The sequence below is a fragment of the Triturus cristatus genome, chromosome 3_1 (assembly GCF_964204655.1).
Source record: "Triturus cristatus chromosome 3_1, aTriCri1.1, whole genome shotgun sequence".
NCBI classification, from domain to species: Eukaryota; Metazoa; Chordata; class Amphibia; order Caudata; family Salamandridae; genus Triturus; species Triturus cristatus.
In genome coordinates this window covers 217,972,612-217,985,237 of record NC_140583.1, presented here as the reverse complement: position 1 = coordinate 217,985,237, position 12,626 = coordinate 217,972,612, and the positions used below count along the sequence as shown (strand labels likewise).

Here is a 12,626-nt window from a genome sequence, read left to right as displayed (position 1 = left end):
CAGTGTGAGCACAGTTTCTGCAGGTTCAGTGCACAGGCACACCACCGCAGAATGACAGCACACCGAGGATGAATAGAGGCAAATATGAGTGTAGTGGAGAAGGTTACTGAAATATCAATGCAATCATATGACTGAAACTACAGCATAGTCATTGAGGAACAGGGTATAATGTGGAGCAGAAACAATGTGGAGTCACAAAACTTGAAGGGACGTTCAAGGTAACTGCATTAACTAGGTATGCAATATGGACTCAGTTTTACACACTCCTATATTTGTCAGAACACAGGGGTTTGTGCTATTGCAAAATACAGCATCCGAGCCAGGGCAAACGTGATATGTTTCATGTATTTGGATAGGTCTAGTTATCAATGCACAATGTACGAAAATGTACAAGGCAGCAGACAATGTGAGTATTACAACCATGTGAAGCAATGTACCAGGAAGAGGCACAATTACAGTGACATTTGCAATTATCACTTTAGCAAACAACAGTACTCATATATGCTATGGATATTAGTGTCTCCTACACACACTGCCATCTGACATGATGTTGTTATCTCAGTCAATCAATCAGGATATGTAGAGCATTCTAATCACCCGAGAGGGTATCCAGGCATTAGGTCCAGTCTACTCAGGGGCTTCAGTCGAATAGGCAGGTCTTGAGTCCCCTTCTCAACTCCCAGAGGGATGGTGAGGTCCAAAGGTGGATGGGGAGGCTGTTCCAGGATTTCGTGGTGAGGTAGGAAAAGGAACGACCTCCACTGTTGCTGTGGCAGATGCAGGGGGTGGTCGTGAGGGAGAGCGAGGCAGAGGGCATGGGTATCGAGGGGAGGTGGAAGCGCAGGCCATGGTTGATGTACACTGGTCGTTGGTTGTGGAGGGCTTCATATGCGTTTGTCAGAATCTTGAATTGGTGTCTCTTGTGGACGGAGAGCCAGTAGAGTTTCTTCAGGTGGGGGGGTAATGTGGGTCCATCTGGGGAAGTCAAGGATGAGTCTGTCAGCCACATTCTGGGTGGTCTGCAGTCTCTCCAGGAGGTGTGATGAGATTCCAACATAAAGTGTTTTGCCATAGTTCAGGCGGCTGGTGACAAGGGCTTGAGTGACAGTTCATCTGGGGGTGGCTGGGAGCCATTTGAAGATCTTTTGAAGCATGCGGAGGGTGAAGAAGAAAACCAAGGAGACTGTGTTTATCTGGCTCTTCTTGGTGAGTTTGATGCCGAGGTTCCAGGCTTGGTTCGTGGGTTTGGGTGGGAGTCCAAGTTCATCGGGCCACCAGGAGCAGTGAGGCAGTATTCCCGAAGATCAGGACTTCCGTCTTGTCTGTGTTGAGTTTGAGGCAGTTGTCTTGCATCCAGTTGGCGATGCTGGTCATGCAGAGGTGGAAACTGGCCCTGGTGGTAGAGGGGTCCTTGGATAGTGAGAGGATGAGCTGGGTGTTGTCCAGAAGATGTTGTTTAGTCCGTGGTTCATGACAATGTTGGCCAGGGAGGTCATGTAGGTGTTAAAAAAGGTGGGGCTGAGGGATGAGCCTTGAGGGACACCGCAGATAATGCTCTTAGGCTCTGAGGTGAAGGGAGTGAGGAGGACCCTCTGAGTTCTTCCATAGAGGAATGATGCAATCCTTTTGCAGGCATCATCTTGGATGACAATCTGATGAAGACTCTTGATCAGGGTGAGGTATGACACAGTATTGAATGCCACCAAGAGGTCGAGGAGGATTCTGATGTCATCGATCAGGTAGGTTTCGGTGCGGTGGTTGGAGTAGAATCTGGATTGGTATCCATCCAGGAGATTGTTGTTCTCTAGGTATTCCGTGAGTTGCTGGTTGATGGCCTGTGTGTGGACTTTAGCCAGAAAGGGGAGCAGGGAGATCAGTGAGTAGTTTTTCAGCTCATTGGGGTCGGTAGAAGATTTCTTGAGGAGGAGTTTGATCTGGCGTGTTTCCAGTCCTCTGGGTAGGTGGCAGAGGTGATGAGGTTCTCTAGTTGGATGATCTAGTTGGATGTTCCTCTCTCCAGCAGATCGTACTGGAAACAGACTCTTAAGGAGGATCAGCCCACAATCCATATGTTATGGGTATGTTCTTCCAGCGTCTTATGCATACACTCTGGACACAATGGATGTACAAACGCTGTTGTGGCAGTTTGAGCCATTATATGAGCTTGCAGCACAAGGTACTTACTATAATAAACATGTTCCCTAGTTTCAGCTTCTCTGTTGTGATCTTTCCTTCAAAGAAAGACACTGCGACTGGAAGTGGTGAGTTGAGGCCAGGGGTGGTGGAGGGACCAAGTACGAGAAATGTGATTGTGGGCCACCTTCGATATTTTATATCTTTTCCCTACAGAGAATTTTGTGCTTCTGGCCATTCCATGGTTTTGATGGCTTGGAATTGTTTTGTTAATTGATCCCTTTTCTTGTCCTTGAAATAGGCCTGGCCCAGTCTGAACCTTACCAGTCCAGCTTCCTTCTCAGTCGGTAAACAAGGTATTGGGAAGGAAAGATTTGATTGCCTATGTCTGCCTTTTGAAAATCAGGTGCAATAGACTACATTCCCAGGATAGGAGATAAGAAAGCTGAGACCCTCCACTCACTAGATGACTGTGAGGGACTGGGTCTGCCAATAGGAGATCACATTGCTGTTCAACCCTACTTCCTACATGCTAAGAGCCTGCCTGAGCCACAGCATTCCATGAAACGCCCACAATAAATAAATGTAGCTTACACAGGGTGGCAAAAATACCTACCGACAGAAGATAAAGATAATGTTCGAGGCATATGAGCTGCAGATTATACACTGTGCATAGATCGCCATCTGGTGTTCGGCCCGGATGTTTGCAGTTTGTTTTTCCTCTTGGAAAGTCTTTGGAAGTCACGAGGTCGGTGACTCCTCCTTTGGTTCATATTGCGCATGGACTTCGGTTCCATCCTCAGATTGTTTTTTTCCGCCATCGGGCTCGGATGTAATACTTCGCGCTCCGGTTCCGAACTTTTCCAGTTCAGCGATCGACGCAAAAATCCTCGCTCATCGAGATCCTTCAGATAATAAATCATCTTAATCACCTTCTCTTCGGCACTTCTTCGATTCCGGTCGTCGACGGCGGCCTTCGGGCCTATTCCGGCTCCTGTCTCAGCTGATGGAAAGAACTCCCTTCAAGAAGTGCCCTCGATGTGGGTCCGAATTCCCCCACACCGATCTTCATGAGGTGTGCAACCTCTGCCTCTCCCCTGAACACGAGGCCCGAGACTTTGCCGCCTGCAAGTCTTTTAGATCTAAAAAGACTATTCGCGATCGAAGGGCCAGACGCAACATGGCACACTCCTCGACCTCCGCTCCAGTCGACATCTTCGGGGACGACGTCGAAGCTCTGGGACAGGAGAACATCGAAGAAGAGGAAGACGACCTCGTCAGTGCTTCCGAGGCCGACGACTCAGATGTGGAGAACATCACCCCGGCGCAGAGGGTCGTGAGTACTATACCCCCTCCCACACCCACGCCGATACCTAAAAAGGCTTCGGTCACGCCTTCGCCTTCGAGCCTAGGCAAGACCAAGGATACTGCTTCTCACACCCCACCTTCGGGCCCGGTAAAGAAGCCTGTTAAGCCTTCCGGCAGCTCGGGCTCGAGCCAGCCTACCAGCGGTACCGAAAGACACCCTTCGGCACCGAAGAAAAAAATCGGCCTCCACCTCCACACCGAGCCCAGCACCAAAGCCCTCGGTGTCGAAACCTGCCCTCTCGGTGCCGACCAAACATCATAAGGCCCTCGGCACCGACACTCCCGTGCCGAAGACTCTTTCGGCACCAAACAAAAAATCGGAGGTCCCGAAGAAGCACGGCTTAGACAAGCCTAAAAAGCCGTCAGCCCCGAAAACCTCGGCGCCGACCGAACACCCAGTGTCGCAAGAACTTTTCACACCGGATCCTCTGCAAAAGACACTTACCAAGGATCCAAAAACTGGACATTTGACACTGTCTTCAAAAAGAGACACTTGGACAAACCAGCTCCACCTCCACCTCCAAAGAGGAAGGACACTGCTACCTCCCCTTTCAGAGCGCCTTCCCCACCTCCTCCACCTCCTCCACCCTCCCCACCTCCACCTTCTCCACCCCTGCCTCATCGCTCTCCAGACCAAGATGATCTAGGGACCCTTACTATGATCCAGCAGATGTGCCACAAGACCCCACCCCTACTGGATCTCCAGACCCATGGAATGACTATAATAAGCCGGACATCTCAGATGTCCCACAGGATGACCTTTACCCATCTAGGCCATCCCCACCAGAAGATTTGTTAGGCTTTCACCACCTACTACAGAGGGCGGCACATTATCACGGGGTGGAGTTACATGCTGACCCAGTGGAGGAAGATTTTCTCCTAGACACCTTCGATAATGCACATAGGTCTACTGCCATTCTACCTATGTTAAAAGGAGTAATCAAACATGCACCGGAGGTTTTTAAAGACCCAGTCAGGGCTAGGGTCCTAAACCCCCATATAGAGAAAAAATACAAAGCCGCCCCCACAGATCCTTCATACATTAAAGGCCCTGCACCACTGGATTCCTACAGCTAGGAAGCGTTCAAATTCTCAGGCGTCCGGCGAAGCACCACCACCTGACAAAGAGTCCACGCGTCAGGGAAGCGCACTGCGTCACAAGCCGCCAATATATGGCGTATCGCCAACACGCAAGCGCTATTGGCCAGATACGATAGGGCGCATTATGATGAGTTAGAGACCATCATGCACCATCTCCCTGAAAAATACAGAAATAGGGCTAATGAATTGATCCAAGAGGGAAAAACTATAACTAATACCTCTATACGCTGTGCCCTAGATGCGGCAGATACAGCCTCCAGGGCCATAAACACCAGTGTCCTTCTCCGTCGCCATGCCTCGCTAAGAGTTTCAGGTATTAAACCTGATGTACAAGCCTCCATATTGAATCACCCATTCTACCAACAACATCTATTTGGCCCAAAAGTTGATGAAGCCTTCGAGAAGATGAAGAAAGATACTGATACGGCGAAATCCATGGGAGCCCTACAGTCACACACTCCTAGGCGCTCCTTTCGCCGCTCTTCCTTTCGGGGCACGGGCAGAGGCTACTCCTCAGATAGTGCATCCACTTCCTACAAATCCCCTCCTCAATCTACCTTCACAAAGGGTTATCAAAGAGGCGGATACAGAGGCAATAATAATAAAGGCAGATTCAAGACAAATACCGCTCGCTCTGCCACACCGCCTACCCAATGACTTTCCCCCGCTCCCTCCAGACCATTCCACTCCGGTCGGGGGCAGAATACAACATTTCCTTCACGTCTGGGAGACAATCACCTCAGACAGATGGGTGACCCAAATTATTCATTCAGGGTATTGCCTAGAATTAACATCTACCCCCCCAAACATTCCACCCAGGCAACGCCCAATGTCTCAAGAACATGCCACGTTACTAAAACAGGAGGTAATCTCCCTCCTGCAAAAACAAGCCATAGAGCAGGTCCCCATCAATCAACAAAATTTAGGGGTCTACCCCCTGTACTTTCTGATTCTAAAGAGAGACGAGACTCTACGACCTATTATAGATCTCAGACCTCTAAATACTTACATACATTCAGACCACTTTCACATGGTAACCCTTCAACAGGTTCTTCCACTCCTCTCCCAGAACGACTTTCTCACCACTCTGGACTTGAAAGACGCATACTTTCACATCCCAATACACCATGCTCACAGAAAGTACCTCAGATTTGTAGTGGACGGGCAACACTACCAGTTCAAGGTGCTCCCGTTCGGGGTAACAACAGCACCAAGGGTATTCACCAAGTGCCTAGCAGTAGTGGCGGCACACCTCAGAAGACAGCACATTCACGTCTTCCCGTATTTGGGCGACTGGCTAATAAAAGCCACGTCCTATGAACAATGTGTGCAACACACCGCCGCTACAATCCACCTACTTCACCAGCTAGGTTTCATGGTGAACCACCAAAAGTCCCACCTGGTACCATCACACACAAAACAATACCTCGGTGCCACCATAGACACCTCAAAAGCCATAGCCTATCCCAATCCTGCCAGGATTGCAAATATACAGGCTCTGCGTCAAAAATTCATATTTCAACACTCTTTCCCAGCAAGGGTGTTTATGCAACTGATAGGGATGATGGCCTCTTGCATTTTCATAGTGCCCCATGCAAGACTCCAGATGCGTCCACTCCAAGAGTGTTTAGCGTGCCAGTGGAACCAGGCCCAGGGGCAACTGACAGATCTGGTGTTGGTAGACGGTCGCACCCATCGCTCTCTGCAGTGGTGGAACACCACAAACCTTTCCAGAGGTCGACCGTTCCTGGACCCGGTTCCACAAATAATCCTAACAGACGCATCGCTCTCCAGCTGGGGAGCTCATCTGTTACATCTCACAGTACAGGGCACATGGACGCCGCAACAGAAGTTATTCCACATCAACCATCTGGAGTTACTGGCAATCTTCCTAGCCCTAAAATCCTTCCAGACGCAGATTTCAGGCAAGGCAGTCCTCATTCGCACAGACAACATGACTGCCATGTACTACATTCAAAAACAGGGGGGCACACACTCTCCACAGCTCTCTCAATTAGCACAGAGCATATGGAGATGGGCAATTCCACAGAAAATCTTTCTCCTGGCCCAACATGTCCCAGGAGTCCAAAACACCATGGCAGATCTGCTCAGCAGACAAACGCAACAGATTCACGAATGGGAACTTCACCCACAGGTTCTGCACCCGTTCTTTCAGAAGTGGGGGCATCCATTCATAGACCTATTCGCCACCCACGAAAACAAAAAATGCCTAAGCTTCGCCGCCAGATATCCACACCCATTGTCCAAAGGCAATGCGATATGGATGAACTGGTCAAACAAATTTGCATACGCTTTTCCACCTCTCCCACTAATTCCATTAGTGGTGCGAAAGCTACAACAGCATTCCCTAACACTGATCCTAGTAGCTCCAACATGGGCCAGACAACCGTGGTACACCACACTGCTGGAACTCTCGGTAGTACCAGACCAAAAGCTGCACCTCTCACCATGCCTCCTAACCCAGAACCATGGAGAGATCAGGCACCCGGACCCAGCTCAGCTCAACCTTGCGATCTGGCTCCTGAGGTCCTAGAATTCGGATACCTTAATCTTCCCCCTGATTGCATGAATATTATCAGGGAAGCTAGACGCCCTACTACTAGGGCATGCTATGCTGCAAAGTGGAAAAGATTTGTTGTTTACTGCCACAACAACACAATGAACCCTCTGTGTCCATACAGCACATCATATGTTACTTCAAAGGTGTAACCTAGCATATACATCCATTCGGTTACACCTCGCAGCATTTGCTGCTTACTTACAGAACAGGCAGCACCTATCACTTTTCAGGGTGCCTGCCATCAAGGCCTTTATGGAAGGCCTCAAAAGAGTAATTCCACCCAGAGTACCACCCTCACCTGTCTGGAACTTGAATATAGTTCTCACAAGGCTAATGGGACCCCCTTTCGAACCATTACATAAATGTGAGCTGCAATTTCTCACATGGAAAACAGCATTTCAAGTGGCCATCACTTCCCTTAGAAGGGTTAGTGAAATACAAGCACTCACTATACAGGAACCTTTTCTCCAAATGCATCAGAACAAGGTTGTACTCCGCACAAACCCAACATTTCTACCCAAAGTCATTTCTCCCTTCCATCTAAACCAGTCGGTAGAATTACCAGTCTTTTTCTCACAACCTCAAACCGTTGCGGAAAGGTCTTTACACACACTGGATGTTAAAAGGGCCTTACTTTACTACATCCAAAGAACACAACCTTTCAGAAAAACCAAACAGCTATTTGTCTCTTTCTCTCCACCACATAAAGGCAACCCTATTTCTAAATCAGGGATAGCTAGGTGGATTGTAAAATGCATACAGATTTGCTACCACAAAGCAAAACGAACGCTATCTGTTCCCCCTAAAGCCCACTCTACAAGGAAGATAGGGGCTTCTATGGCTTTTCTAGGAAACATACCACTAGATGACATCTGCAAAGCAGCAACATGGTCAACACCGCACACTTTCACAAAACATTACTGTGTAGATGAGCAAACCAAGCAACAAGCTAGTGTGGGCCAGGCTGTACTAAAACACTGTTCCAAACAACTGCAATGGATGCCGGTGGTCGCCGCTAGGGTTGGGCACTGCTATATAGTCTATGCACAGTGTATAATCTGCAACTCATATGCCTCGAACGGAATATGCTACTTACCAGTATGCATCTGTTCTTGGCATGTAGAGCTGCAGATCTATACACGCCCACCCGCCTCCCCGGCTACCTGTATCCGTTCCAGTCTATCTTATTTAGATACAACACACATGGGTTTCTTTACTGTTATTACTACGCTCCATCTTTCCCTGCTGGCGAAAAACAATCTGAGGATGGAGCCGAAGCCCATGCGCAATACGAACCAAAGGAGGAGTCACAGACCTCGTGACTTCCAAAGACTTTCCAAGAGGAAAAACAAACTGCAAACATCCGGGCCCAACACCAGATGGCGATCTATGCACAGTGTATAGATCTGCAGCTCTACATGCCAAGAACAGATGCATACTGGTAAGTAGCATATTCCTTTTGCTGATAGGTGTCATAAGACCGTTCCCTTATAGAACATAATGCCTTGGTGGCCATAGCTTGTAAGTGCATCTCTTTGACAATTTACAGTACTTTCATCCACACCCGGTGTATAAAATTCCAAGACAAATAAATAAAAAGTGGAAAAGGAAGGGGAGGTGTGGGAAGCAATGTATGAGCCAAGGTGCAGTGGTGGAGAGCAAGACATGAGCGGACCTTTAGCAGTATGCAGCTGCCAGGTCTTCACCAAAAAGTGCATGTGTATGTTATTTTTGTTTTTGTTTTTATCTAAAAATGTTTTTAAATTTAAAATATAAAAAACACAAATGGGTGGTGAAAGGTAGAGGAGCAACAAACAAGCTGAGATGTGGATGGGGAGCAAGAAGCGAGCAGCTCAGTAGCAGCCTGGCCCTGGATAAATTGTTTATTTTTAGAAAAAGTAAATATAGAACAGAGTTGTGGGGGCAGGAGAAACAGAGCTTAGAAAGTGTTCCACCATAGTGTTAAAGAGCTGAAAGTTAATGTAAAAAAATAGAGCACTGGGTTATGGCAGTATTATCTTCGTGTACAGAAAGAATGAGCTGAGTTTTTTCAGGCGGCCAATCAAATGAGGATGGGTAGTGCAGTCTGGAAGAAAGAGATCCTGTGGTTAGATTATGAGGATGAACGTGGTTTTAAACAAGCATTGGAAATGCAATCGGTCTCGCATTTGTTTGTGTTGAAGCTATTGGCATTGTAAATGGCAATGTATTTTACTTATGTGTTATGGAGTGTATGTATGTGGTGTCTAGTGGAACTATGTGGGTTGGATTGGATTAGTTAGTTGTGTAATTGTGTGTAGTCTCGTTCTATGGTGTGGAGTGAATTTGTGTAGTGGCATTATGTGGCATGGTGTGCTGTGGAAATATATGGTTAGTAATTTTGTGGCATTCAGTGTAGTGGCATTATGTGTAGTGGGATTGTGTGGAGTGGTATCTTGTACAGTTTAATTATGTGATGTGCAGTTGAATTTTGCGGCACAATGTGGAATTGTGTGGTGTGGACTGGATGTATGTGGTGTTGGGTCATTGTGTTGTTGAGTTGTATTATGTGGTTTGGTGTTAAATTATGTGGTGTGGGTTGGAAATGTGTGGAGCTGAATTGTGTGGCATGAAACTTTGTGTATAGCTTTGCGTTTTTGGTGATGGAAAAGAACAAATAGGTAGGAGCTAAGCATCAGATCTATGAGTTTAAAAAAGGAAAGAGTTGGAGCTATTGGCATTGTAAATGTAAATGTTTCTTAACTATGTGTTATGGATTGGAGTGGATGTATGTGGTGTGTACCAATTATGTGGGTTAGATTGGACTTGTTAGTTGTGGGGTTGTGTGGTGTGGATGTGTGTAGTGGAATTATGTGGTAATGTGTGTAGTTGTATTATGTCGATCGTAATTATGTATTTTTTATTGTATTGGAATTATGTGGTGTGAGACAGTGTATAATGGAGTGTAAGTATGTGGAGTGGTAATTTGTGTTGTGGAGTGTTATGTAGTGGAGTTTAAAGAAGACATTGTGTACAACTGACTGACTCTTTTAAAAAAAAGAATTATCAAAAAATGTCATCCAGTTTATTTTGTCCTGCAACACTGGCAATCTCCTCCTTCCTGTTGTAATGCTTGTTTGTTATAGCTTTTCTTTGTTATGCAGGGACATAAACAATAGGAGGGTGGAGATTGAGAAATACTACCTGAATGACAACATGAGCAGCAGACGGACACTAGGAGAGAATCAACAGATGCCAGATTCTGAGGACACACTGAGGTGGTGCTGAGTAATGCTGAAGTGGTGCTGAGGTGGTGGTGTGCTGGTACAGATGTGATGCTCAGGTGACGCTGAATGAAACTCAGGTATTCCTAAGTGATGCTGAGGTAGTTGTGTAGAGGTGATACCGAATGTTACTGAGGTGGAGGTGGTGCTGAGTGATGCTGTGGCACTGAGTCATGCTGAGGTGGTGGTGCAGCGCTGGTGCTGAGGTGGTGCTGTGTTGAGGTGATGCTCTGCTGATGCTGAGGTGGTGCTGAGTTGCTGCTGAGGTGGTGGTGGTACGCTGATGCAGAAATGGTGCTGTGCTGAAGTTTATGTTGTGCTGAGGTGGTGCTGCGCTGCTGCTGTGTTGGTGAACTGCTGAGGTGATGCTGAGGTGGTGCTGAGTAGGGCTGAGGTGGTGCTGAGTCAGGCTGAGGTGGTGGTGCTGGGTCTGAGGTGGTACTGAGCTGATTCTCTGGTGGTGCTGGGTGATAATTTGTGACAGTGCTGAGGTAATGCTGCGCTGATGTAGAAGTTGTGCTGCATTTGCGCCGAGTTGCTGCTAAGGTGGGGCTTCTTTGGTGCTGAGCTGGAGGTGATGCACTGATGCGGAGATAGTGCTGTGCTAATTCTGAGGTGGTGCTGCTTCACTGGTGCTCGGGTGGTGCTGCGCTGGTGCTCAGTTGGTGCTAAGTGGTGCTGATGTGGTGTGCTGAAGTGGTGGTGCACAGTTGTGGATATGGTGCTGTGCGAATGCTGAGTCGGTGGTGCACTGATGATGTGGTACTGAGTGATATTGTGGTGGTGCTGAGTCATGCTGAGGTGGTGGTGCTGCACTGGTGCTGAGGAGGTGCCGAGTGATGCTGAGTTGATGCTGCGCTGAAGTGGTGCTGCATGAGTCCTAAGTTGCTGCTGAGGTGGTGCTGCAATAGTAGAGGTGCACTGATGCAGAGATTGTTCTGTGCTAATGCTGAGATGGTGCTGTGGTGATGTTGATGTGGTGCTGAGTTGGTGGTGCACTGAGGAGGTAGTGGTGTGCTAATGCCGAGATGGTGCTGCGTTGATGAGGAGGTAGTGCTGTGCTGGTGCTGAGATTTGGCTGTGCTAATGCTGAGGTGGTGGTGTTCAGGTGGTGCTGTGCTAATAAGTTGATGGTGCTGCACTCATGCTGAGTTGGTGCTGCACTGGTGGTGGATCACTGATGATGAGGTAGTGCTGTGTTGATGCTGATGTACTGTGGTGATGCCGAGTTGGTGCTGAGGTGTTGGTGCTGCACTGTTTGAGGTGGTGCTGAGCTTGTGATCAGGTGGTGCTGAGTGATGTTGAGTTTGTGCTGTGCTGAGGTAGTGGTGCACTGATTCTGAGATAGTGCTGTGCAGTGCTGATGTTAAGGTGGTGCTGAGTTGGTTGTGCACTGGTGGTGCAATGATGAGGTGGTGCTGTGTTGATGCTGAGACAGTGCTCAGGTGATGTTGAGGTCAGGCTGAGTGATGCAGATTACTTCACCACCACTCTTTAACAGTGTCCATCAAGGCTCCATAACCACTAATGTTCAGATGCATTTAATTCGTTATAAAGCACCACACATACCAGTGTAGGGTGTCAGAGCACTTTGTATCACACCCAAATTACACAGAGACAATCAATCTTAAGTGTGTAAATTAGTGTAAAGGAAATGTTACATAACCCAGACGACTAAAGGGTGTAGGAGTCACAAGTCATGCATATTGGTAGGCATCATTGCTAAAGAGGGCTTGGGCCCCAGAAGCACAAACCCAGAATTAAAAACAGAACACCATAGTTGGGGTTCTCCTAAATAAAAATAATCAATTTCCATCCAGATGAACCTTTTTTGCAACTTTAATATCTTCTCTAATCTTTACTTTGCAGTGCATGCAGTTCTTTGATGACAGTTATACATTTTCTGTTCTGTTAGGATTTTAACTTATAAGCTTCAAGTAACAGAAGAGCAGTAGCCGATTGACCTATTTACATTTTATGCACTTTGTAATCTGCATGGTACACTTACTTCACAGCTGGTATATTAACCCTCTGGCTACCTTGCAATGAGTTAAAACTTCTTTCACTAGACAACTCTGATCTCTGTGGCAAGAACATCAATCATCGGAGTTATCTTGACATTTTTATTGTTTGGAAATTGCAGGAGGCCAGGAATGTGTGGAGTGCTTTCAACAGCAAAA

General features: G+C 47.4%; 1 protein-coding gene across 2 annotated transcripts in view; it reads left to right on the top strand.

Moving 5' to 3' along the window:
• CHRNB4 (cholinergic receptor nicotinic beta 4 subunit) overlaps positions 1-12,626 on the top strand; it is a 184,794-nt gene that overhangs the window by 160,439 nt on the left and 11,729 nt on the right. The window lies entirely within an intron of this gene.